At 38.0% G+C, this 23,936-nt stretch overlaps 1 long non-coding RNA gene across 1 annotated transcript in view; it reads left to right on the plus strand.

Moving 5' to 3' along the window:
* Positions 1 to 23,936, plus strand: part of LOC114682141 — a 93,170-nt gene that overhangs the window by 64,193 nt on the left and 5,041 nt on the right. The gene's annotated exons all lie outside the window — the stretch shown is intronic.

The following is a 23,936-nucleotide window of genomic DNA, read 5'->3' on the forward strand; positions in this document are numbered from 1 at the left end:
TAGTGTTTTCCCTCTGACATTCCTTAGTTTAAATTCAAATGTATTTTGCTATAACTCTCAACTTTCCCCCTAAGTCAGCCAACAAACTTGATGATCAAAACTTGACATTTATTCAAGGGCATCCTTTAATGACTCTTCTAAGATAAATATCTAAACTTGAGAATCTGGGAGGAACTCATTCTGATGAAAAGGTTATTTATGTAATACATTTGTTGAAAAGCTGCTTTAATCAAACAGGATGAAGAGGTCAGGCAGTTTGGGGCTGACTCTTGTCCACTGGGTGTATACCTGTGTTGATGATAGAAATGAATCCATTATGCACACTCAGCCTGCCTGAGGCAGATCCCATCTCCTGTGAAAAACTACCTAACAATAAAAAATACATTTTCCTTGCTATAGCTTAGTGTTCAAGTATATCATTTTGACATAAGACAGATGTGACAAAACTGATTGGGAAATGGCAAGATTTAGCCAGGACATGTACCTAAAAGCAAAATTCTGTGACCCATACTCCAGTCATGCAGAAGAGGTAGACACGCAGTAAATCAGTAGAGTAATGTGTGGGGCTGATGAAGTTTTTTTTCCCCCTTCTCCAACGTGCAAATGACCTATCAGGAAAACAAGTGCTTCCTAAAGTACTGACATATCATGTCTCCCAGAATGAATGATCATTTGTTTGACATATAACACTTTTAGAGGCTACAATACTAATTATGGACAACTTTTTTATTCTGAGATAAATAGCAGAGTATAAATAGTAATTAAAGCCTTTTGTGAAAGAATCACAAGAATGATGTTGAAATCATGTTTAATTGCTTTATGTGTATGAATCCTCTAAGGGGAATTACACCTTTCAAAAATTTCAGGAGCCTTCTTCCTATCTATGGGAGATTTTGCTGCAGTTCAAAAATTAAATGTAGTTGATACAACAAATGATGATTTTTTCCTTAGGTAGAAGTCTGTTTATGTTTAGTTAATTGAAAAGGATAAAGATGATATTTTTTAAAAGTGTTTAGTAAAGGCTAATTACACTTTAAGTTTTCTTTCTTATCACCTTTAAGAAAATTTAATGCAGATGTATCAGAAGGAGTCAGGAAAAGCCCTTTCCCATTAAGATGAGATGAGTGTTATTTCATCAAAAGAGTGCAGAGAAGCAAGAAATCTATAATAAAAGTAAAGAATCTAAGTAGTTAATTAGTATCAGAGGTCCATTCTTGAAGTTCCCCTCTCAATTATGGAAAAACTCCACAGACATTGATAAAGCTTGGTAGAATTCATTTTTCTTATATTGAAAATAGATTTTCTCTCATACAATAATCCAGGCCACAGTTCTCCTCCAATCTTTATCACATCTCCCCTCTCACCCAAATCCACACCTCCTCCATTTCACTTCAAAAAGGAGCAGGCCTCCTAGAGACAGCAACCAAACACAGCAAAATGAGATACAATAAGACAAGGCAAAAAGCCCTCATTTTGAGGCTGGACAAGGCAACCCAATAGGAGGAAAAGAGTCCCAAGAGCAGACAACAGAGTAAACAAAACACCTGCTTCCTCTCTTAGGACTTTCATTAAAAGACCAAGCTGATAGCCATAACATATATGCAGAGGACCTGGTGCAGACACATGCAGGCCCCATGCTTGCCACTTCAGTCCTTTGGGGCCCTATGAGCCCTGCTTAGATGATCCAGTGGACCTTGGTCTCCATGCCCTCTGACTCCTACAATCTTTCCTCCCCCTCTTCTGTGGGGTTCCCTGATCTCCAAGGGGAGGAACCCAATGGAGACCTAAATTTAGATTCTCTCTCTGAATAATGTCTAGCTGTGCATAGTCTCCACACCCTCTACCATCTGCTGCTGGAAGAAGTCTCCTGGTGATGACTAGACAAAATATTGATCTATGAACATAGCAGAATATCATAGGGAATCATTTCTTGGCTTTTTTTTAGACTAGTAATGTTTGATTCTATCCTATGTCTCTGGGCTATCCAGTCTTCAGTTTCTGACCATACAGGTAGTGTTGGATATGGGCTACCTCTTCTTGCATGGACCTTAAGTTAAACCACACATTGGTTGGCCATGCTCATGAATTCTGTGCCACCATTATCCCAGCACTTCTTGCAGGCAGGACCGATGGTAGGTAGAATGTTTTGTGGCTGTGTCTCTGTCCAGGTTTCTCTTTCTGTAGACTGGATGATAAGTACCTTCTTGCCTCAAAGAGCCTAAAACATAGATATGAAGGCTTGACTGCTCTACATTCAATGAGCTATGTGGATGTTGTCCTCAGCAATGGTGCCTCTCTGTCAGTTTTTGGAGCATGACCTTCTGCCTAGCACCATCCTGGCTTGCTTCAGGATCTCCATGGGACCCCCTCAGCCTACGACTTGACTGAATGTAAACCCTGCCAACTGCTGGAAGCTTTAGCTGATTATAAAAAATGATCAGTTCAGACTCTCTCTCTCTCTCCTATGTTACTAGGAGTACTCACTAGAGTCACTCTCATAGAGTTCAGGTAATTTTCACTACACTAGGTTTTAACATTGACCTAAATGTCCCTCAAATTCCAGTCATTTCTCTCTGCACTCTCTCCCTCCATCCCTCTCTCCCACTCTCATTTCTAACCACTCACAGTCCACCCACAAAACCTAGTCTATTTCCCCCTTCAGGGAGATCCATGAGTCCCACCTAGAGTCCTCATCTTTACCTAAACTCTCTGGGTCTATGGATTGTAGCTTGATTATCATTTGCTATCCACTTATAAGTGTCTTTTTAGGTGTGGGTTACCTCATTCAGGATGATTTTTTTTAGTTCCATACATTTGCCTGCAAATTTCACGTCATTTTTAAAAAAAAATATTTGAGTAATACTCTATTGTGTAATAGTTTCTTTATCCATTCTTCAATTGATTAACATGTAGGTTGTTGCCAGTTTTTGGCTTTTATAAATCAAATTAAAATGAACATAACTGAGCAAATGTCCTTGTGGTATGATTGAGCATCCTTTGAGTATGTGCCCAAGAGTTGTATATCCAGGTCTTAAGGTAGATTGATTCACAATTTCCTGAAGAACTGCCATATTGATTTCCATAGTGGTTGTACAAGTTTGCAGTGCATTCAGCAATGGATGAGTATTCTCCTTGCTCTACATCCTTTCCAGTATGAGCTATCACTTATGTCATTGATCTTAGCCATTATGACAGGTGTGAGATGGAATCTCAAAGTAGTTTTGATTTGCATTTCCATGATGGCAAAAGATGTTTAACATTTCAAGTGTTTCTCAGCTGTTTGCAATTCCTCTATTGAGAGTTTTCTATTTAGATCTGTTTTAAAATCCATTTTAAAATTGGATTATTTGGTTTGTTGATGTCTAGTTTCTTGAGTTCTTTACATATTTTGAATATTAGCCCTCTATTAGATATGGATTTGGTGAAGATTTTTTTCCTATTATGTAGGCTGGCATATTGTCCTATTGAGGGTGTCCTTTGCCTCACAGAAGCTTTTAAGTTTCAGGAGATCACATTTATTAATTGCTGATCTTAGTGCCTGTGCTATTGGTGTTCTATTAAAAAAGTAGTCCCCTGTGCCAATGATTTCAAGGCTACTCCCCACTTTCTCTTCTATCAGGTTCAGTGTGTCTGGCTTTATGTTGAGGTCTTTGATCTATCCATTTGGACTTGAGTTTTGTTTGATGTGATAATTATGTATCTATTTACATTCTTCTACATACAGACATCCAGTAAGACCAGCACCATTTGTTGAAGTTGCTTCCCTTTTTCCAATGTGAATTTCTGGTTTCTTTATCAAAAATTAGGCATCAGTGTGTTGATTTATGTCTGGATCTTCAATTTAATTCCATTGATCAACCCATCTGTTTTTATGCCAGTACCATGTGGTATAATCATTTTATAAGTGTTTTAAATCTATTTTTAAAATCCCACAGGACATTTAAAAGAAACAGTAAGAAAGCAACATAAACTACCAGTTCATCAAAAATGAAATATAAGTGGGTAAAATATTGGGAAAATGAGCCTTGGACATACCCAATGCAATAGAGTCCAAGAATGGAATAAAATTCTTTTACCAAATTGGTGTTTTGGTAAAATTCTATACTAATTGTGTGATAGAAGATGCTGATGGGCAGTTATCCTTAGCTAGTGCTAAAATTATACCTTTACAAATAGAAGAGCTTCATATATACTAACAATATATAAATTTTACTATAGGCACTCTTATTGATAATGGGGTTACATCTCCAGAAACCATAGTAAGATGAAAATATCATAAATTAAGAATGCATTTAATATAGTTAACTTATATCATGTCTTAACATCACCATAGATTACTGGTTGTTTATTTTTATAATTGGGAGTCTAGCTTGAAGCCAACACAAAGTATCATTAGAGAATAATCTACCACACATTGTACCCTGAGAAACAGTCAAAATTCAAACTTACATGAAGGTTCCTACTTGATGCATGTCACATTTGTGCCATTGCAGAGTTGGGAAATCATAACATGACACATCAAAATCTAAGACTCTGTATTTGAGATTGAGGATAAAACTTGACCAATAATTTCACTTAAAATTCTATTCCTCTTGGGTGGATGGAGCATGATGTCCTTGGAATGAAATCTTCTGGTGATCCTTGCCTATAGACACCATAGGTCTACCAGCTATTCTCACATCAGACTAGTTCACAGAAACTGAGTCCAGGTGACAGTCTATAAAACCTGTTTTTATTATATAGAAACAAAAAGGTAAGAAGGAAGAGTTGGCTTTATGCATCTTCTAACTCAAAGTAGTCAAGTATGGAAAAAAGATACTTTCTGAGTGGAGAGAAGGAATGAAATCCAGACCTTATACTTCAAACCTAATACCAGACCAAACACAGTTCAACCAAGTACTGAGAAAAGGCCTAAAACCCCTGTTCCTCTGAATCTCTGAGCCTATCTTAGGTCAGGAGATTGGTTGCACCCACCACCCCTCCTCCAGCCTTGGGCTTTAGAGCAGAGAGCAAAAATCCCCTTTGGAAAGTAGGACATTAAATTTCTCTCTTGGATTTCAGTACCAGATCTGTTGTTGTGGTTAATAGTCTGAGACAGGGACTCTTTCTTTGTGGGTAGGACAGGATAATAAACATAAAACTTTGCCCTAGACCTTAATGCTAGAATGGGGAAATTTAATTTTTGTTAGATCCCAGGGCTCCCTTCTCCAGGTTTGCCTGTGGCTGTAGCCTGTAGAATAGCTCCAGTGCCAGAGGAAGAGAGATAGCTTCAGTCTGTGTGATTTCCATTCCAGTTAGCATTGCCTTTGTAGACAGTTGCACAGTCAGTTGTGGGCTATAATCCAAATCAGCAGTAGGGAGTCCAGAGCAGTGTGGGTCTTGGTGTTCTGCTAGGGTTGGCAGGTTGTGTGCACAGGTTTTGACCCATTTCAGAAGCACTAGTGTCTATAGGTATGTCAAATGGCCAGTGGGGCTGGTTTATCTACACTGAGTATGCACAGGGCTAAAAAACCAAAACCATGCTGTTTTGGCACGCATTTTCTTTTTCTTGTGGTTTCTGTTAGGCACTTCTTATTTTGCAACCATGTCAAGTTGCTATTATTTCATAACAACTTGTTACAATCAAAAAGATCTTATTTCAAGTAACTTCAAAGTGAAATCTATAACAGACATCCAGAATCTTAAACAAAATATCACAAAATATTATGAGAGTAAACCATTTACACAAAAAAGAAGAACTGTAGTAAAGAAAAGAAATACAATAAAAGTAGAAAGTAAGGTATACACCAAATATAGTAAGATCTTAATTGTCAATAATTGGAATATGAGTGAATAAATTCTCTATTTTAGTGATAAATAGATACTACTAGATTGAAAAAAATACAATTACATGTAGCTTCCAAAAATACTTTACCTCCTAAGACACATATACGCTGAAATTGAAAGGATATAATGAAATATTCCATGTAAATTGAAAGCAGGAATACTAAACTTACATTAGGTAAAATAGACTTTAAAGACAGTGAAAAGAGACAAGAATGGCCAAGGAAACATCCCAATCAGTAAAGTAAGTGGCTTGTGAGAATGAGGACCTGGGTTCAACCTCCAGAATCCATAAGAAAGCTGACCATGTTTGTGTGTTGTGTGTAATTCCAGTTCTGGGAAGCAGAGACAGGTGCATGTCTAGGCTCTTGGGCAGCCAGTCTAGCCTACTTGGCAAGTTGCAGGCCAGTGAGATAGCCTGTGTTAAAAAAAAAATAAAGGCAGGGAGATTGGGATCCATCCCTGGTGCATGGGCAGGCTTTTGGGAATTTGATGCCTGTGGTTTGACGCCTTGCGCAGCCTTGGTGCAGTGGGAAGGGGCTTGGACCTGCCTAGGCTCAGTTCTGCTGACTCCCCATGGGAGACCTTTATTTGGAGGATGTGGGGATGTGGGGTGGGTTGGGAGAGAGGATGGGGGGTAGGAGGGGAGAAGGTGGGATCTGTGGGTGGTATGTGGAGTGAGTAGAAAGTTTCTTAATAAAGAAAAATGAAAAAAGAAAAGGTAAATGACTTCTCAAAAACAACACTCAAGGTTGACTTTCTGGCCCATGCTCACACATTTACAGAAGCACATGTAGACAGGCCTACAGATACATGAACATGAACACACACAAAGAAACAAGGAAGATCCCTAGGTAATAGTGAAGAGACTGATTTAGTATGAGGAAATAATAGTCTTAAATCTGTGTATACCCAATAACAGAGCACTCAGTATCACAACGCTGAATTTACATTCATGTCTCATAAGCTAGTCTGGCTTGTCAGATAAGGTTTAAAATAGGTTAAGAGCTTGGGGAGATTGCTTATGAAGCTTCTTTACAATTCCCATTTGCATTTTCCTCCACATTTTCTATAATTTCTACACTTAAAATGAGCAAAGAATAGACTCCATGTCTTAGCAGACAAGATGTTAGGAGGTTACAAACATGAACCTTTGGGATGAAATGGACCAAATCAACCCAGAAATTTATTTCCTTCTTTTACTAGGAGTTGGGAAGTTGGTCAGCATACAGTGAGTCTGAGCATATCTCTTCCTGCATAAAGGTCTTAGAGATCTTCCCCGGGTTTTTCCCAATCTGTGCCATAAGAGCATCTCACATATAGGGGGCTGGAGAGATGGCTCAGTGGTTAAGAGCACTGCTGCCCTTCCAGATCAGAGGACCTGGGTTTGACCCTTATAAACTACATGGCTGCTCACAACCAGTTCCAGAAATCCAACACCCTCTTCTGTCCTCTGTGGGCCTATATATCTCAATAAATATGTATTTTTATTTCTAATTTAACCTCCTGGTAGTCAGAGTCCAAAGTTATTCTGGTTATTTTGTTGGCAGAATATTTGTAGGAGTAATGACACTTAAAATGTTTCTCTGTAGCTATAATGCCTTACATCTATAAATTTTGTGGAACCCAGATCAACTTGTGAACCTAGTATTAGGCTCCCATCTATGGCTTTGGTTTGGGCCCCTTCAATAGAGTGAAACTGAGGCCCAAGGTTGATTAATTTTTGGCAAATAAATTCCTACATCTTGAAATCACATTGCAGGTAAGGGAAGGTCAAGAAAGTCTGATGAGTAGTACAGCAAGGACAAAGGAACACCTTCAGTCTTTAAATATGAATCCCACTCTGCTGTGAAGGATGTGAGACACAAAAGAGGCATTTAATATGATGGCAGCAATAATGAAAATTGTTAATGAAATACCGAGAGTGGAAATCTACAACTGCTCTCAAATACATAGCTACATGAGATCATTAAATGTTTCTTAAATCAATTTAGCTCATTTAGGACTTCATTCATTTCCACTGCAGTCTCTTTTAAAAACATAAAGCCTTTCCAAAAAAGATTTATACTATTACTAAATAATATAACTGTCAGCTTTTGCCTCTCCTTTTAGAAGGAGATTTAATCAATTCTTCTTAATCCCTTAGGAGAAAGTAACTTTTAAAATGACTTCGCTAATTGTTTAATAAGATTGACTATAATGTTTCTCATGCATACCTTTCTTTGTAGTCTCACTTCACTGATACGTAACTCGCTAATAAAAGTATTGCCAATCCCAAGGCTATTGTGTATTCATGACCTTTTTTTTTTTTTTTTTTTGAATTGGCAAAAAAAAAAATCATCAGATTAAAAGTTAGGCAGGATCTTCCATAGTTCATTAATCATTCTATTCTGCCTTAAATCACATCTCACTTTCTCTCAGAGAAAACCCACAGTAATCACTACCTGGAATGAAGACTCCATCTCTTTTCTTATTTCCTTCATTACTTTTGGGCAGAATCCTACTGTGTGCCAATTACTGTGGCAAGAAAACATGAACAGGCCTCTGTTGGATGTTTAGAACATTGTGAGCTGGACTGTTTTATTCACTACTGTAGACAGTGCATCTAACTCAGGCCCGATAATCAAATACTAGTCACATGTGTTATTGAGTGCTGAAGTTGATTTGTAGTAGAAGTCGTTTTCAGAATTAACCTTGGAAGACAGACTGTGTGTGTTTAGTAAAATACCATGCTGTGAAATGATGACAGAGAGCTAGAGCCAGGAAGGAGCCAAAAGAGTTATATCTTATCAGTGTTCTGTATATGAGTAAACAAATGTGGATAGTATCTTTGTCAGGGTTTCTATTGCTGTGAATAAATACCATGACTACATTAACTCTTATAAAGAAAAAAAAAAAAACATTTAAGTGTGGTAGCTTACATTTTCAGTGCTTTTGTCCATTGCCATCATGGTACAACATGGTAGTGTGCAGGCAGACATGGTGCTAGGGAAGTAGTTGAGTGTCCTACATCTTGACTTGCAGGCAACGGGAAGTGGTCTGAGACACTGGGCATATCTTGAGCATGTATGAGACCTTAAAGCCTAACTCCTTAGTGACAAACTTTCTCCAATAAGACTACACCTACTCCAAGAAGGCAACACTTCCTAATAGTACCACTCTCTTTAGGGGCCATTTTCTTTCAAACCACCACAGGTGATGTGCTCAAACTAGGGTGAAGAAATAAATGCATGAAGAGGGCACATCAAATAAAAAAGTAAGAAGATGGATGGCTCTAAACCAGAAAAGGGATGAATAGAATGGCCATGAAGGCAGTGGAATGGTCCAAATATTTTGAGAAATTGCTTATTTATTTTAGTTTTATATTTTTTGTTATTTTATAGTTACGTGTATGTGTGTGTCTATAGGTGGTTATGTGACATGAGTACAATAACCTCAATAGCCATAGGCTTCATGTCCCTTAGAGCTGGAGTGACAGGTGGTTGTCAGCCACCTGACACGGGTACTAGGAACTGACTCAGATCCTCTGAAAGAGCAGTATGTTCTTTTAATCCATGAGTCATCTCACCATCCCCCTGAAGAATTATTTATACAAAACACTCATATGTTGATATTTGAAGTAAAGATATACAATATTCCCTATCCCCAATTGGTAAAGAGGCTATACAGTCACTTGAAAGTGTATTTTGGATGATAAAGGTATAAACACATTGTCTGTTAAGTATATATTATCTGAAATGCTTTGGAATAGAGAAATTTTGAATATAGGATTTTTTAGATTTTCAAATATTTTTGTAGACATATAAATTATCTTGCAGTTGGGACTCAAGTCTAAGTACAAAATGTGTATATACATTTTGAGTGTGTGCAGAGATATGTGCAGGTATGTGTGTATGTGTGTGTGGGGGGGCTAGAGGTTGGTGTGTTGTTCCCCTTTCTGCAGCTTTCTATCTTAATTTTAAAGACAGCATATCTCATTGAATCCAGCAGTAACTGACTGGCTAGACTGGGTGCTCACTGGGTTGCAGGAATGCATCTGTCTTTGTTCTCACCATCAGCGCCAACCAGGCTTACTGATGTGTGCTGCAATGCCTGGCTTATATGTGAGTGTTGGAGATCCTAACTCAGATCTTCATGCGTGCTCAGCAGGCATCTAACCAACTGAGCCATCCCCAGGCTTCATATGCCCTTTATCTTGTTTCATCTTTTTTGATTTATTATTTTTTTATTTTATGTGCATTTATGTTTTGTACAAATTATTATAACTCACTAGTGGTGCCTGTGGAGGTTAGAAGAGGGTAGTGGATCCCCCTGGAACCGTAATTACAGACAGTTGGTAGTTGTGATATGGATCCTGGGAATCTAACTTGGGTCCTCTGGAAGAATGGTCAGTGTTTGTAATTGCTGAACTATCTATCCACCCCTCCTTTCTTTAACAACAGAAGTGACACACACCTCAGTCTATATTTTCTTTTACTAGTATGTTTCTAAGACTTTCTTTTGGGGAGAACAGAAATTAAGAACACAAGATGTTAAATATGAAGAAGAAATCTTCAGAGATATGACTGTAATTGTCAACCCTCAGCTTGAAGGTGAAGTTCTTGTTATTTCTATTTCTTATTTTTCAATTCTTTTCCTGAAAAGGCATTGGATGTACCTTTCACAGTACATTTTTGTAATTTGACTCAATTTGCACATTTCTTTTCAGGGTTGGCCTGTTTTATATCAACAATTCATTCGCAAAAAGACACAATGACAGATTATTTTCACTTGTCCATCCATCTACTCTAGAGCTACAGACATATCTATATTCCATTTTCTGTTCCAGCAAATGAAATAAAGATACAGTGAAAACAGCATGAGTGGAGAATATTACAGGAAATCTATAATGTAGATAAAACCTCCAGGTTTAGCAGAAAAAACCCCAGCCAATTGCAAGTTTTTATTTGTTTTTTTTCTCTCTCAAAAATAACTTATTTATTGTAAAAATAGGCCAAATATCAAGTAAAGTAAATGAAACAATGCAGAAAGTTTTTATTGAATTTTGTCCAAGTTTCTCAGATTAAGATATTCTTTTGTTTTGTTTTTGTTCTAGATGGTTCTGAGACATGGTATAGGACTGTACATACTCTTAACATTATTTAGGCTTAAAAAAATAACAGATTCTTTTCTTTTCTTTCATATGTGTACAAAAATCAAGTTCATTCTTCCTAGCTTACATCCACAAACACCATCTGAAAGCTCTGTCTGGTCCATTCTACGCTGTGCTTCTAGGTGGCCAAATTGGCAACCCATCTGTGTGGAACTACATAGAAATTTCAGGAATTTAAAAGGAAACCCAAAAGCCTTTGTAAAATACATTTGTAAGGTCCTCAGTAAGAAAGAATGAAGACACGATCTTTGTAGTTTGTCACTGGGCCAGGTTTGGATGGAAGAAAATGGTACATGATTCAGAATATAACACAACTTGTTTGGGATCATAAGTGACACAGTGAGGAGAATAAAGAAGTCTGAATGATAGCATTTAAAAAAATGAGTAGTTTGGAAGCAAGAGCCCAATATTTAGCAGTAATAACATTAGAGCTCCAATAATGCATAGAAAAGCCAGGAAATTTGAAAGCCCAGATTTCTCATGATAGTGAGCTCTATCTGTATGAAGGAACTAGGGGCTCAGAGCCAATACTGACAGGATACAAAAATCACCTTCAGACATCAGCACAAAGGGAACCCTTCCTGCTGTCTTCTAGTGAAAGTGACAGTTACTCTATTTCAATTATCTTAAGCAATGAAGGAAGATTCCTACATTGCCTTAGTGTAGAGTTAAGTGACAAGAAGGCATTGGATACTACTCTAGAAGAAAGTTAATGAGGTCAAGGCTCTAAATCTCCTCTGTTTCTTCTTCCTAGGCTTTAACTTCCTTCCATTGTGCACAAACTGGGAGTCCTCCACCTGGTTCACTGCACTGTTGCTAGAACCCCAAGTCCTGATCACTGATTTCTCAAGAAAACAATATAACCTTGCCTAACCAGGAGTCAAGTCACAAAATCCATGTCGAAAGTTAGCTTGAAGTAGGAATCCAGCACTAAGTAAATCATGCTGTTGGAAGGTCGATGAGATTTTTTTTAAAAAATTAGTAATTTGTATTCTCCTATTATGGTGCATGTCCTAAAAGATTTAGGGTTACCTCTTCAGAGGGGAAAATGGCAGAAGAGCATTGAAGACCCATCAAGAGAAAACTTCTGCTCAATAGGACAAAATGGCTGGCCTAACATTCCAGCTGGGCAGTGACCTGGATAAGGGATCTGGAGGAAGAGAGGTTCATCTTAAACCATGCTGAAGAGATCAGTGGGATAATTGGCCCTTTAATGAGCTCATGAACATTTCCTTCCCAGAATTCTCATCTCCTAGCAAAGTATTAGAGGGCACAGACATGTAGCCCTTCCCTTTTCTGAGTTCCTCCTTTTCTTCTGTCTCTTTTCTAAGCACATTTCCCCGGACAACGGGTTGCCTTAACACTTGAGACTACCTTCCTCCTTCTCTAGAGATCGTCTCTCTGCTCTAGAGCTTCCTGATGCTGTGTGTCTCTCCTCCATCCTGCTCAATTTAAACAGCATGGCCTTTTCCAGTCTCCATTCTCCTCAGGGCATGTGCTGAGATTTATATCTTGCCTCTCCTCCTTTCCCCTGCTCCAATAAAATTGTCCTCAGCAATAAAAATATATAAAATAAAAAATTTATAAGTATCTAACATCTTAGAATTCATGTTTAGGGCTAGTGTAGATTTCCTTATTTATTTACTTGCTTACCTATTTTTGGATGCTAGACACAGTGTTCCAAAGGGAAATGAAAGGCCCAGTGGGCATACATAAGAACACACATCTGAACTAAGCACACAACCAATGGTGCGACTGTAGGACCAGTGCAGATATCCTTAATCTTTATAACTGGAGGTCTTAACATCTAGGAATTTTGATGACACTGGCATCAGCAGTCAAAATTGGTGCTTTTAAAATTATTGTTCACAGGGCAAAGAATCACTAAGCTTCAGTGGAAGAGTAGGAAGGCAATACATGGCATTTAAGAAACTGGGATGGGCTAATTAATTTTTGTCACAGGACACAGACTTCATTCCTGGTAGAGGGAATCCTAGTAGAGGAATTCCTTCTGTCAACTTGGGCTGTGAGCATGATGGGAGGCATTTTCTTAATTGCTAATTGTTTTAGGAGTTAAGGGGTATATCCACCTTGAAATTATGTATTTCAAACATATTCATTTTCTGCACACATCTTTTATTTGAATTTTTATGTTAATTTTTGAGATTATAGTTTAATTACAACATTTCTTTCTTCTCTTTCCTCCCTCCAAACCCTCTCATGTACCCCTTCTCACTCTTCTTTAAACTCATGGCTTCTTTTGTCACTGATTGTCATTGTATGCATATATGTATTTATATACACAAATATATTTCTAAATATAAACTTTTGAATCCATATACTCTTATATGTATGTTTTCAGGGATGACCATTTGGCACTGGACATCTAATTGGTGTGTTCCTTCCTGCCAAGGGTTACCTATCTATCCCAGATTTACTCATTCGCTTGTGTTATTGTGTAGAGTGGAGGCCCATGGACTTTCACATATTAATTGGTTTCTCTTTGTTCAGCTAATGTTCAGACAGTTGTAGCCAGAAATTTCTTCAGTCATGCCGAGTCTCCTATTTGGGACAAATTTCTCCCACCCACATCCCATAGCCGCTTGTTCCCAAGTAAATACACAGAGGCTTATATTATTTACAAACTTATGGCCTATGGGGCAGGCTTCTTGTTAGCTACCTCTTATAACTCAACCCATTTTTATTAATCTATATGTTGCCATGTGGCTGTGGCATTACCAGTCTGCCAGCATCTTGTTGCTCCTTGGGCTGCAGTCTGGCGTCTCCTCCACTCTCCTTTCTTCTTCTGTCTCTCCAGTACTGCCTAACCTGTTTCTGCCTTGGCACTGACTAAACAGCTTTATTTCTCAACCAATCAGAGCAACACATATTCACAGCATACAGAAAGATATCCCACAGCAGACATGTTGGTGAGACTATAATTGTAGTTCCTGATGTTACTAAGAAACACAATCTCACATCAACGTCCCCAATTCTATAATCCTTCTGTCCCCACTTCTTCAGTGTTCCCAAGCTTTAGGTTTGGGAGTGTTTTGTAAATGTATCCACTGGGACTGGGCTCCAAAATATGCATTTTGATTTGTTGTAATTTTCTGCAGAGAATTATCCTTGATGAGGAATGAAGACTACACTCATCTGTGGGTATAAGAACAAATGTTTATAGGCTGTAGTTAGGAATTATACTCATTTAGTAAATCACTGGTTGTAGATTTTCCTTCAATAACCATGCTTTCACTAGCACTGAGTTGTGGTGATGTATTGTGTCCCCCAATATTGAACATCCTAATAAAGTTTATCTGAAGATTAGAGAAAAGAGCTAGCCACGATAGTGAACATAGAGGTCAGGCAATGGTAGCACATGCCTTTAATCCTATCACTTGGGAGGCAGGGATCCATCTGGATCTCTGTAAGTTCAAGGCCACACTGGGAACAGAGCTAGTCATGGTGGTACATAACTTTAATCCCAGCACTAACCATAAAGGTCTGGAGGTCTGTATAGACAGACAGGAAGTGACAGATCTGGGCAGAAAGAGGAAGTGATATAGCTGGGCCGAGAGGGGAAATGAGATGGCAGAACAGAAAGGCATATAGGAGTGGATATACAGGAAGTAGGTCTCTTTGGAGACTGAGGTGTTGTTGAGGTGAGGTTGTCTGTGGCTTTTCCTATTCCTTTGATCTCTCAGGTTTTTACCCCAGTATCCAGCTCCTGGTTTTTTTTTTATTAATAAGAACATTTAGCAATTTGTCCTATACTGAGTAGTTACCTAGGTTTCCAGGACCAGGCATGGTATCCCTCTTGCTGAGTGGGTCTTACATCCATTTAGATCGCTGTGGTTACTGCCAAGGTATGCATGCCACTATTGTACCTGTAGGGTTAGTGTGCCTTGCTGGTCATTGATGTACATCCTAGCTGGGAAGGACTGTTGGTTATCTTCCTCTTTTAGAAGCTTGCATGGAACATTCTGGTACTATGGTGATATTTTATTTGTACTGAAATGTGATTTTAATTGTATGTTAATAAATAAAGTTACCTGGAGGTCAGAGCTATTAGAGCCATAGCGAAAGCTGGGCGTTGGTGGTGCACGCCTTTAATTCCAGCACTTGGTAGGTAGAGCTAGGTAGATCTCTGTGTGTTCAAGGATACAGCTAGCATTGGAGACACACACCTTTAATCTCAATACCAACCATAGAAGACCTGGAGGTCTGTACAGACAGGCAGTGACAAGGCAGTCATGTGGTTGGGTTTATAACCAATGAGAAGGCAGAACAGAAAGTCTATATAAAGATAAACAGACAGGAAGTATGTCTCTTTTGGAGAGGTCTCTTGGCTAAAGAGGCTAGCTGCAGCAGGCGGGTAAGGCTCTTAGCTCTGATCTCTTAGCTTTCTTCTTTGCATTGGTTCTGTGTTTCTTATTTAATAAGACAGTTGGTTATATCTACATGGTACCATGAAAGCTAGTCCCCAGGGAGGGGGCTTTCAGGTCAGTTCCACTTTAGGAACTGGGTACTGTTTCTGAAGTGTATGGTATCTTAATGAGTAGGGATTTCCTTCTGCCTCTTGGGGGCTGGTAACCAAGGCAAAAGCAATGGGCTCTATTTTTTAGGGGTCTTTTCAACAGCCATGGCCAACAACTCAAAGGAGGGCTTTACATGTCTGATATTGGGGTTTTTATTATGTGGTCATTGGCTGTTGTAGGGAACACTATCAGCCCAGATGAGAAAAGTTCACTAGAACTCTATATATGTTTTGCACACTTCCAAAGTACTCTCATTATTCAGCTGTGAAGGCTTTACGTTAATCTAAAATATGCATGCAGAGCAATATTGGAATAGAGAGTTGAGGAATTGTTTAAGTGATTTTTTTTTGTTTTTTGTTTTTCGAGACAGGGTTTCTCTGTGTAGCTTTGTGCCTTTCCTGGAACTCACTCTGTAGCCCAGGCTGGTCTCAAACTCACAGAGATCGCTTGCCTCTGCCTCCCGAGTGCTGAGATTAAAAGTGTGTACCACTACTGCCCGACTTAAGTGATTCTTTGTGTTAAAAATATAAATTTCTCATGCACAAGTCCAGTAGAAGCTATGACTGAATTTTAAGATGTTTATGTCCAAGACTTTAACTCACCATGACTACTGGAAGATGATCATAGGATTAGTTAGTACCTTTGAATAGAACATGTCTATATAGGGCAGTCTTCAAAAATTGAGAAGAGCATTAGGTTATATAACCTAGGGGTTAATGGGCTAGACCTGTACAGAATTTTGCTTTATAATGTGAAAATATGAAAAGAAGATAGCTTTATATTAGAAAACAAATAAGATATCAAAGGTAGGACATTAAATATTATAACTTGCTTTGTTAGTATAGTTATCTCAGAGCAATGTAGTAAACAACAAATTTGGTTCATCTGTTGGATTCTGACTTTCCATGGGTGATATAGCTAAGCCACACAAGACTTCAAAAAGGGTGATAAGAACCAATCTATATTGTGCATCTATTGGGATTAGCTCTGAACCTTCAGTGAAAGAGAGTGTCTAGGGAAGTACGAGCACCATATGAATGATCTGTAACAGACCAACACAGATACAGAGAAAAAGAAGAGGAGACTGACTGATAGATAACCTTTTGAATTCAAAGGAATCTGACACTTGGTGCTATATTCTCCTTACAGTTTTCTGAGCTTAGTTGGAATGAATTAGAACATTGCTCAGCATTTACTTGGTTTGATTAAATTTCAGAGCTGGGATAATATCAAGTTTTGCAAGGATATATGAGTATGCTATTTGAAGAGAGGAGTTTTGATTCATAACTTTTACTTAGTGGGATTCTGAAAGATGAGACATCACTTTCCCCTTGGGGTAACAGGTTGCTGGTTTAAGTACTGCAGGGCTGTCCTGGAAGTATGTGACCACAGCATGGAGAAATATACAGGGCCCTTCGTGGCCATCTCCCATTGGTATGGGGCAAGCACTGTATTCAATCACACTGTCAGAACAATGACAGCTAGGAGAAGGGGCCCATAAAGCCATTCATCAAGTTCTGAAATAGCTAACACTTTACTTGTCTGGAGTTATTTACTAGTGGTTGATGATGACACAGTTGAGTGAGGCCGGAGCTTATGAAATGTCTTGACTTTCTGTTTTGGTGAGAAGGTCATTTTGAAAGAGAATATGGTAAGTTCTTAGGCATATCCAAATCTAGCCTTCTGTTAATATGGCAAAACAGCACTAAAATGTGAAATTTTGTGTGAAGGGGTTTGGGTTGCATTTTTTTAAAAAAAATAAAAATTTGTATCAATTGGTGTTAGAGCAGAAAAAATGGACTCATTCAAACATATAAATCATTTTAGCACTGATAAGAACTGAGGAAAACCTACACTGAAAATTCCTCCTAATTAGATTTAAATCTTTGAGTAAAAAAATAAAATCTCCATCCTCAGTCATCATCATCTGTAAATGCAGAGTGATGACAAGGTGTCTCTCAGTACTAATATGTTTGTCATTTTTCTGTCATCTGTTTATAACTTGAGATAATCAACCACTACACAGAAAATGTTTATTTTGTTATAATGTTGAATTTTCAGTCCTTTTCAATTAGACCCATTGCTTTTTGGCCTGTGGTGAGGCAGCATACTTTGGTGGGAGCATGTCATGGGAGAAAACTACTTAGGGTTTCACAACTACCTTGTGGAGCATGAGACACCCTCAAGACCTCCCAGCAGGCCTTTTCCCTAAGAGTTGAAATCCTCCTCAGTAGTTCCTGCACAGAGACCGAACCTTTAACACGGAGGCATTTTGGACCCCGAAAGATCTAATATGCAAACTATAGCACTTTCTAGATGTTCTTCAGTTGTCTGGATTGGATGCATGGCATAAGGCAATCCATCATCTGCATATTACTGGGCCAGGGCAATGCAGAAGTTTACTTTATAAATTAAAGAAACAAAATCAAGACAGTTTTGAAGGAGAGGACAAATGGGTTCTCTGTTGGTCATAAATCTTGACCTACTATTTTTAATCTCCCATAGGATATAGAATTCAACAAAAATTAGCTATCTACTTAAAAATAATTTCTTAATTAAAATCTTTGTAAGATTAGCTGATAGATGATCCAATTTTCAGACAGTTGATCATTCCATCATCATATTGAACTTTAATACATAGTATTTAAACAGATACGATGATCTTCAAATATATTCTGTCTAATGAGTAGGAACTTACAGAAGCTTTCATCTGATTTTCAAAGTCACTGAAACATTTAAATAAAGTTAGTTTGCATTTTCTTCTCATAAGTGTCTTTAATGTATGACCCAAGCTTCTAAGAGTTTTAATTTAGAAAAATCTATCATAACTTTCAAATTTGGTTTCAGCTAGTAAGAATAAAATATTGTGTACTTCTTTTAGCTGATAGCCATCTGCTACTGAAGCATTCAAATGTCAGCTCATCAGAATTTAAAAGGACTTCCTGAACAGAAGTTCACAGAAATTCAAGAAACTTTAATGGAACTTCTGTTGTAAAAATGATGCTGTCTTGGCTTTAGGCTAATCCTCAAAACACACCTACAAATCCATCTCCTAAAATGTCTGCTACAGAGAAGGAGCTAGGTTGGTTTTACAATTTTTATGGCAAAGGTTAAAATAAGTAATTTCCACAGCAGCTGTCGACATCCAGTATGTCTTTGGAGGCTGTTTCCCCTAGAGGATTTTATTTCTTCAAATGTCATAATTAGAATTTCATCCCCAGTGACTACTCAAGGGAATCTGGCAGTAGGAGACAGTATGGGTCACATTTTAATTACGGATGCATCCTTCCTTTCTTGAAGGGCCAGAAGCTGGTTGCTAGTCATGTCACTGGAATCCTGATGCACTGTGAATAATTAAGTGCTCTTTTCAGCGGAGAGCAGTTGTTTTCCTAAAACTCAGCAAGATTTATCAGAACCTTAACAGACTTCTCCGTCCTGGTGAAAACCGATGGGCTGAAAAGAAGTAGATTTCCAGGCAATTAAAGCAGTGAGTTGTGCTTACGTTCATGCATTATCCATGACAGATGTGCATCAACTAGAGGGCACTTTTATGCATGCATTTTTATGTGTTTTCTTTCTTTTGTTAAACAAACATTCATTGAATATCTCTACTTTGATGCTGAGAGTTGCACTTACTCTTGGGGGGAGCAAAGTTGAACAGTACCGTCTTTTTCATAAGAGAGGCATACCTAGGTTTGGTCATGAATTATTATTAAGTGAATAATTAAGTCGAGTTATATACCTGGTGGTACTTTGGGGACACCAAGAAAGAAGTAATTAATACTACTTGAAGAGACAGGAAAGACAATATGTGGAAAGTGGAATCTCAGCTGAGCTGTAAAGAATAACATGCAGGAAAGAATTTGATAGACTGACAAGGACTGGCAAATAAAATTGTCTCTATAGAAACAAGGGGTGGTTGGAGGCACCAGTCATTGTTGTACTGTGCATTCTTTTAGGTAAATAGGAGATACACATACACTCCAGAGCCAAGTTTTTTTTAATAAAGGCAGAAACGTAGATGTTGTGTACAAGAAATCTGTTTTTGCAGAAGGGCCAAAATTATGTGATGACCTTGATCTTCTCTGACCTTAAAATAGCCAAACAAGACTTTTGAGAAGATTTTTCTTTTATTCCAACATGCCTGAGAAAATGAATCATTCTCCCATTTTTCCCCATGAAGTGAAAAAGATTAGTTCATCCATACAATGAAATATTACTTAATAATAAAAAGAAACGAACTATTGAGATATGCAAGAAAAGGGATGAATCTCAAATGTATTTTGCTAAGGGAAAGTAGCCCGAGAGAAAAGACTGGATGATGTATGTTTCCATTTATATGAAATTCCAGAAAATGCAAAGCTATAGTTATAAAAAAATAATTTGGTAGTTGTCAGGACCGGGGGTTGGATTGATGATATTAGCTGAAATGGAGCATGAATGAATTTTTGGGAGAGACAGAAATGTTCTGTCATAACTGTGATGATGATTACAAAACTGTAGTTCTCAGACCTCATCAAATTATGTGTTTAGAACTAGTAAATTTATTGGTTATAAATTATAGCTCAAATGAGCTTATGGCAATGTTGAGGGCAGAATGGGTTAAACACATAGGTTCTAAGGAAACAATAGACTTTGCATAAAAAGTGTCTAGTGAGAGAGGCCACTGCACTGTCCTTTAACATTGGGAGCAAGAGAGTGTTTGGGACTTCTAAAAATGTTTAAGTTAAAATGTAACTATAGTAGTAAGAAATAATAGAGTAACTCCACAACGCTGTTGCAAGCTTTACACATATTAATCATTTATTTTTCATAGCAATAATATGTCTCATTGCTACTCTCATTTATCAGATTAGGAAATTGAGGCCCAGGGATGTTAATTAAATTGCCTGTGAATACAAACCTATTCAGTTTAAGAGCTAAGGGTCAAATGAGGCAGTATGGACATGTTATATTTATATGAATTATTTGCTATATTCATTATACTATATAATATTCAATTTAATTTATTATAATGCATATAACCACAAACACATTATATCTGACCCTTTTCTCAGAAATTTAATAATGGGAAGAGTTAATATTCAGCCCTGGCATTTTGATGTTTTTATGTTTTCTTACTTGGGTTTATTACTGTGGTTATTTCCATCATTGTAGAGCCCTGATGTAGCTGGATATAACTAGAGGGAATGGGTTTTCAATAAATATTTTAAAATATAGTGTTGTGTTAGAATTTATTACCTAAGCACATTGCTCTTATTCATTTTCATGCATTAGGGTGGCAAAAATCTTTGTTGTTATGGTATAAATGATATTCACAAAGGAACAATCATTGATACTGGAGAAATGGCCAAATGAAGATGAAAGAGACTGTCAGTCACTGACAAAGGATGGCTACAATCATGTATGAGTACAGGTTTAGTGAATCACTGTAAAGTGGACTGCACATTGGCATGTGCAGGGGCATCACTTAAGGACGTCTTCTGGGTCCATTATTATACTGCTGAGTTAACTGTAGTGTTTATGAGAGTTATGTTCTGTATTTCTGAATTACGCTAGGATAATCTATTAAAATACTCATAACCTGGCTTCTGCTCTAATTTTTCTTTTGTAAGAGTAAGAGAAAGAAATTTTCAGTAGTTACCTGACAGCTAAACATTTCCTCTGGCCGAATTTCCCAAAAGGTAGGCTGGAAAGATGGAAACAGAGACCACTGGTAAGCCAATCATGCTTCGGACACAACCTTCAGATTATCAATAATAAAACTCTTATTTGATTCACATCTCATGGGTGGGACTCTTTTTCTTGGATCAGAACTTGGATGGCACAGATGTACTTGAACAAAAACCGCAATGCTGATAACTTCATAAAACATCTGCATTAATATTGGTGATTTGGATGTAATATAGTTAGTAAGGACAACATGAGGGTCAGCAGATGCCATGGAAGAAAAATGGAGAAAAACTAAAATCTCTCTTTCCCAAAATATGGCTCCATCACAAACAGTGCCAGCATCAAATATGACTCCAATAACATCCAGATCTTTTACCTCTCAGCACATTTTCCATAATATTTTTCAGTCTTATTAAAAGCTAGTGCTAAAGACAACAAAGAACATACTTGTGTTTTAATTTCATTAGCATACTTTAGTGAGAAAAACTGCATCCACTGTGGAAAATAACAAAGTGATATGAAGCAAGAATGTCTCCTTCTAGGGACTAAGTAACACTGAAAGATTTGTCTGTCTTCTCTTGATTACATTGTCAGAAACTGGGGCCATTTGGTAATTAAGTATATTAATTATATTTAAATTCAGGAGATAAGACGAATAAAACAGGGGTGTCACTAGTAAGGATTAACAACTCATTATATCTGGGAGAGGAGTGTGATTGAATGGTGTGATTGAATGTGATTGTCCTGGTTCTTTACTTTTTCTCGCTTTCTTTTTTTTTTTTGTGAGTTTTGTCACTCTAGTTTACAATTCATAAGAAGTTCCTTAAAGGAACTGTAGAATGAATACAACATTTTTAAAGTGGTGCATCCTATGGTTTGGTCTGAAATAGCCCGATATGCTCAAGTATTTTATCACTTGGTTTTCAGATGGTGGGTTGCTTGGGGTGCATGTTGTAAGCAGATCTTAATGGGCCATTCTGCTGGGAGTTCAGAAGACCATTCTGAGTCAATAGAGAGGTGAACAGTACAGACTGATTTCACAAGACTTGGGAGGGAAACAAGGAACACATTGGAATTGGAGTAGAGGTCATTTGTGTTACATTCTGGTGAAGAATCTGGCTATGTGTTGTCCATAACCTGAAAACGTACAACTTGTTAAATGCAATGTAATTAGGTAGTTTGTTTTATGGAGGAAATTTTCACATAGTGTAACATCCAGGCTGTGGTAAGGTTGCTGTTTGCTCTGAGAATCCAGTGCAAAATGCAGAACAGAGAGCTATAAAACGTGCATAATGAAGTAAAGGAAGGAGAATAGATGCATTTAAGGTTGCAAACAAGCTGCAGACAAAGTGGTTGAAATTGCTAATGAAATTACTATTATGAAGACAAGAACTCATACAATAGAAAAGTGTAGAACCATCCTATGGACGGTTTCAGAGGGTAAACAGGCAAATTAGTTAGGAAGACTTGCCTTTAAAAGAGTACCTGGATGGACGGTCTCCAGTGCACCCTGCTCCAACACGGCTTCTATGGAACTGTCTTCTCAGCTATTGTAGTAGAATGCCACGAAGTCCTGGAGATGAGGACATGGGGGGTTCTGAGTGCCACTCAGTTTGTCTTTAGATAATTTCTACTTTCTCATGATGACATCAAACTGCATCAGGCTGAGTTCTGAGGACTGATGAATAGACACTGTGAGGTCCTTTCCCAAAAGAAGGCTATTTAGTGGACTCCAGGTTGATCCCCTAACTGGTTGGAAAGCAGACTGAAGCTTTCCAGGGTTTGGCATAACCAAACACAAAGAAAGTGAGTTGAAATTCTCCCTTCCGGGACCTGCAGTGCCCTGGCCCCCGTTTTGGGTAACTGTTGCCTTGCTTTGAGGACATTGACCTTGATATTCTCCCAATGCTAATTCCCTGCCAGGTTCCACTCTCCTGAATGCTTAAGGGAAGTTCCTTGTCTGTGTATCCTGAATAATGGTCGTTAGTTAACAGCTTAGATGCAAGATTGCAAAACATCAGTTACGAACTTTTGCCCTCCAGGGCCCTCCCATTGTGCTGTAAGCCTGTATTTAAGACCTCCTACCCCCTTCAAGAAATGACATTAGACATTTAAAATTATATATATATATATATAATTGAATGAATACTGTGAATGTAATCTATACCACAAATGTGATTAATATCATGAGCGTAATTAAAAAAATTAAAAAAAAGAAATTCTCCCTTCCATCATTTACTGTTCAATGGTGGGTTCTCAAACCGGCTAGGGAGCAGGGGTCACAGTAGTAGGTGTTGTTGGGATTTTCTTTGGGCTATCAACCAGCTCTCAAATAAGGACATGGAGACTTATTGTTAATTACAAATGCTCAACCTTAGCTTAGGCTTGTCCCACTAGCTCTTTTAACTTAATTTAACCTGTTTCTATTCATCTATGTTTTGCTTCAGGGATTTTTACCTTTCTTTCTTTCATTCTGTATGTTCTACTTTACTGCTTCCTCCATGTCTAACTGGCTTGACCCCTGGTGTCTCTTTTTTCTCCCTCTACCCTCCATCCCCAGCCTAAATTCCTCCTCCTATTTCCTCTCTCTGCTTGGAAGTTCCACTTACACCTCCTCCCTTGCTATTGGCCATTCAGCTTTTTATTAAACCAATCAGGTGCCTTAGGCAGGCAAAGTGAAACAGCAACACATCTGTACATAGTTAAATATTCCACAACTTGTAGGGGAACAATTTCTTTTCTATGCTGTT

The sequence above is a fragment of the Peromyscus leucopus genome, chromosome 2 (genome assembly GCF_004664715.2).
Source record: "Peromyscus leucopus breed LL Stock chromosome 2, UCI_PerLeu_2.1, whole genome shotgun sequence".
Taxonomy (NCBI): domain Eukaryota; kingdom Metazoa; phylum Chordata; class Mammalia; order Rodentia; family Cricetidae; genus Peromyscus; species Peromyscus leucopus.